At 43.9% G+C, this 5048-nt stretch overlaps 1 pseudogene; it reads left to right on the forward strand.

The window, feature by feature from the left end:
• LOC119284302 overlaps positions 1 to 5048 on the forward strand; it is a 14310-nt pseudogene that overhangs the window by 2505 nt on the left and 6757 nt on the right.

A 5048-nucleotide genomic window follows, 5' to 3' on the forward strand; every position in this document is an offset into this window, starting at 1 on the left:
TGCATTTCATCCTACTTATGAACCCTCTTGACATCCCTAGCTCTGGACGCCACTTCGACCTTGCAATCGAACGCTTCCAATTCAAGATGGTGCGTGTACAACATCCTTGTTACCATGAATTTTTGGGTTTCTTTCAGATCATAACTATGTCCAATTAAGCAGGCACAGATCTAGTGGATTGAACCAAATTTCGATTGTTGTGAACCTGTGGTTGTTTCTGGTGTGCAGAGGACACTACTGGAGCTCCTAGGCGTTGTGTCTGATCGTCACGGCGCGTTGTCAATCTATAATACCTAAATAGTTCATCCCCACTATCTTATTTCTCTTGACATGCAACCTATCCACATCGGCAAACTACCACATCATCAATTAATTTTCCCATTCAACTAATTTTTATTGGCATATAGACATTCATGTCGTTGCTCAGTTTGCGCAATAAATTACCACCGAAGTCCAATGGCCTCAGTTTGCAAACAGAAGAAAATAAAATCCTAACCCTTTCTCCTTCCCGTCCCATCCGCTTCCCCAACAGGCGCTCCTTCCTTCGCATGCGTGAGAGAGGAAGGGGAATGAAAGGGTAGAACACCGGCGACCAGGGACGTTGATGGTGGTGCCCAGCCGGATCGATCACGGTGGTGCATGTGTAAAAGCTAGGGTTTGGGAAACTGTTCGACACCCCCGACGGGTGTGGCTATCTCATATATATAAAGGGGTACACGAAGTGTACAATACAATATACAAGACATATACAGAAGTCAGGTATAAATACATTCTAACAACCTCTCTCAATCTTAACTATGTCTTGAGATACAGACCAAGTTAAGATTGCGCCTATAACCTACAAACTGAGGCTGTGGTAGAGGCTTTATGAAGATGTCAGCAAGTTGATCTTTGAAGGAGATGAACTTGATATGAAGAAGTTTCTGTGCAACACGTTCCCTCACAAAGTGATAGTCAACTTCGATGTGCTTGGTACGAGCATGGAAAACTGGATATGATGAAAGATACGTCGCACCAATGTTATCACACCAAAGAACCAGTGACTGCTCTTGAGAGACTCCCAACTCTCTCAACAAAGACTGTACCCAAATGAGCTCACTCATGGCATTGGCAACCATCTTGTACTCTGCTTCAGTGCTACTCTGAGATACTGTGGCCTGCTTGCGCGCACTCTAGGCAATCAAATTGCAACCAAAGAAGTGTGTACTAAAATAAGTAACACACTAAGAGTATATTAATAGTTGTGTATTTCCATGTATTATCCCTATAGTTAAAATGTGCCTGACAACTTGAAACAAAGGAGTGGAGAAAACAAAGGTAAAAGTGATGAACCTCATTCAGTTATTGTTATACATTGTAGATCATCGAGATCAAGGCAAATGCTATCAGAGATACTTGCTATCCTGGAGAGTACGAGCAAACACGAACCAAATATCTACTTCCATGGCTGGGGGTGGCCTCGGGGCATCCACTGCTCGGAGAGTGGTAGCCCAACGCCTGAAATCATATACTGCTAAAGAAATGAACTTTGACAAGGTTGTCCATGTGGATTGCTCATTATGGCAAAGTATGAGAGCCCTGCAAAAGGCAATTGTTGAGGAGCTAGAGCTTCCCCAATCAGTGATGGCCATCTTCGATCAACATGACGAAGAGGATGATTTCAACGGGATTGACCAAGAATCCAGAGGGGTGACACTGGATGTCACAATGGAGATATTCAGAAAGCTTTTTAACAGTACATTTGTGGTGATTTTTCACAATGGGAGCAACAACTATATTAATTTGTACGACTATGGTGTCCCTATAACAGAATTTTTGAGTAACAAGGTGTTGTGGACCTGGGGAACAGGTTTTCGGCTTCTCTATGAAAAACTGGACGGTGAACTGGTAAATGCTAAGGAGACCAGCTTTTCTACTCTCGGGTGTAGGTACACCCGAGTTTGGAAAAAAAAAAGAAAAACATGATCAAACAATGTCAAAAAAATCTGCAGTTTGGGGACATGAAACTTCATCAAATGTTCAAGCTTTTTGCAAGAATTCAGCGAAAAAAACCATTAGAGGAGCTCTCGGCAAAAAAAACAAAATCAATGTTCTAAGTTTGCGCACTGTTTGAGCACTGTTTGAGCATTGATTTTTTTTTTGTGAGAGCTCCTTGGATGTTGTTTTTAGCTGAAACTTTGCAAAAAGTTCAAACACTTGATGAAGCTTGTTGTCTCAAGGACTTCAGATTTTTTGGACCTTGTTTTATCACATTTTTCTAAGTTTTGCAAACTCGGGTGTACCTACACCCGAGAGTAGCCACAACTTTCCCAATGCTAAGCCTGATATTTTCATGGAAGTTGTACAATGGCAGGATCATGCAATGCATGAGGAGGCTGTAGATGTTGCCAAGTACATGGGTGTTCTTGAGCCTGAGATGATAGTCGAGTGCTTCCAGTATGCCTGGGCACGAAGATTTGTGGGTCGTATCGACTGGGAGATGCATGCTTCAAATTATTGGGTATGCGATGGGATTGTACAAGGACAATACACTAAATCTGCATGGGAGGTTGGTAATGCTCTGCAGAGAAACATGCACTTGGACTGGATTATGGGGCACATTGGCATTGAAAAATAGATTGATGCTTGCATTTCCATTCCTAATAACCGTTGGGTTTCAGCCACACACCAAGCCCATCTACATGATGGTAATGGTGTGTTGCCTCCTCAGGCAACATTCTTCTTCCTCCTGGCAGAGAAATCAAATTGTAGGAGGGTGATATTACCAGCTTTCATGTTCCCAGACAACAATAGGTTGCGTGTGTTACATTTGACTTGGTGCACCTTCGGTTTTACATCTCCTCCCTTCCTCTGTTGCAGCCACCTAAGATTCCTCCTGCTAGACCATTGCACAGATGATGTTAGAGAGGAGCATCATCAAAGCAACAGCCATAACGGATCATGTTTTCAAAAGCTATGGGTGCTGGACCGGAGGAATACGGACTGGTGCTCAAATAAGATGATGTATTTAATGGATGAACTCAGGAAGCTGAATGTGGAGAGAGTCAAGGATTGGAGGATAGTTGATCTATGTGGAGGTAGAACTAGCCTTGACAGGCTTTGAGTAACAGCCGACACGGACTCTACAACAGAAATAGTCATGCAACAGCTAGTCCCTAACCTGACTAGCTCAAGACATCTTAAGACAATCATCCTTGACAACTGTGTTGGATTGGAAAAAGTTATCCCCAATGTTCTGCTCCCGTCGCTCGAGTCATTTAGCTTCGTTATCAATGAGGCTGCTATTTCTAAGATATCTAGCATCTCATTTCGGGGCCTCATGATATTGAAGAGTGTGCTGCTGAGAGGCTTGATGGATAGCCTCCAGGAGCTGGACCTCTCGAGCACAGCCGTGAAAACCCTCGACCTCAGAGAAGTGGTAGAACAGTACCTCAAGCGGCTCATCCTGTTGGCTTGCGAGAAGCTGCAAGCAATACAATGGCCACGAAGTGACAGAAGGACAAAGATGTTGAAGGTGTTGCACATTGACACAATCCGATCTGGATCATCTGGCCTAGCTAATTGGGAAGAAAAGGCCAAAAAGACTAGTGCTGCTACAGGATCGTCATGTATTGTTGGAATTGCTGCTACAGAACAAGTTGGATCCTTTAATAGATATATATCTATAAGGGATGCAAGGATCCTGAGGTCGCTAGTAGCCGTCGAAGAATATTTCAACTACAGGGGTGGACTTTTGGAGATGACATCATCACCTGCAAGTAGTGTAACTGTTGGTGGCAGCGAATGCGCTGAAGTAATTAGACAGCCCAATAATTATTTATACACAAGAGATATCATATTTCAAGACCTCACTGTTGGTGGTGGCGAATGTGCTCAGGCCTGCCCCACCTGATCTTGCTCCTGAAAAATTCACGGATTGGTACATCCACATAAAAGATGAAGATGAGATGAAGAGTGGATTACTACAACAGCAGAGCAGTACCCAAGGAACTAGCACTGGTGCTTCTTTAATCCCTAATTTTATACACGATAGCTTATCCATCACAAGCATTCTAACCCCATGGGATTCAACTTGAAACTGGCTTGAACGATGCCGAGTTGAGAGGTGCCCCAAGCTAAGCTCTGTCCTTTGCTAGTCCCACACAAAGTGACGATGATGGCGATTTCGTATGTTTTTATGGGCTGGCCACATTCTGGGCATCTCAGCTCCTGATTGCACACTACATCTGGAACTGGAGTACAATTTGGCTACTCGATGGAAGTTCCTTTCAATACCTAGAATTCCTGCACCTAGACAATTGCCCGAGGCTGATTCATGTGCTCCACTTATCCGCGTGTATGGCTATCTTGCGTCGCCTAGTGACCCTTGAGATAGTGTGTTGTGATCTCATGACACTAGTAGAAAAAGGGTCAAATGTGAAGCACAATAGTGCCAGTTGGAATTTCAGCCGGCACTAATGTGTACACTAGTGCCGGTTCGTGGCGGCGATCAATAGCACCGGTTCGTGGCGAACCTTTAGTACCGGTTCGTGCCACGAACCGGTACTAAAGAAGCTGTGTCAGCCTGCGGTCAGGCTATGACCCCACCACCACCATTTAGTGCCGGTTCGTACCACGAACCGGTACTAATGAGGTTATGGCAAGCTGTTTTTTAGTCCCACCTCGCGAAGTGAGCGGTTTATAAGGCCTGAGTGCAGAGACGATGAAGAAGAGGCTCAATGCTCACGTTGCTTAGCTTCAAGCCTTCAGGAATACGGTAGACTGCATGGAGCTATGCGCAGTGCAGTTTACACTATTCCGAATGGCTTGAAGCAAATTCACGAGCATTGCACCTCTTTTTTATTTTTAATAACTTATTACAACTCCGGACTTCTTCTGTTATGGCAAAAACTAATTGCACGTCGACATTTCTTTTTTTTTAAGTTATAACTCCAGACTTTGACCATCAAGTTTTGCAGGAAGAAGAAGAAGAAGAAGAAGAAGAAGAGGAAGAAGAGGAAGAAGAAGAGGAGGAAGAAGAAGAGGAAGAAGATGAAGAAGAAAAGAAG

Source organism: Triticum dicoccoides, chromosome 4A, assembly GCF_002162155.2.
Source record: "Triticum dicoccoides isolate Atlit2015 ecotype Zavitan chromosome 4A, WEW_v2.0, whole genome shotgun sequence".
NCBI lineage: Eukaryota > Viridiplantae > Streptophyta > Magnoliopsida > Poales > Poaceae > Triticum > Triticum dicoccoides.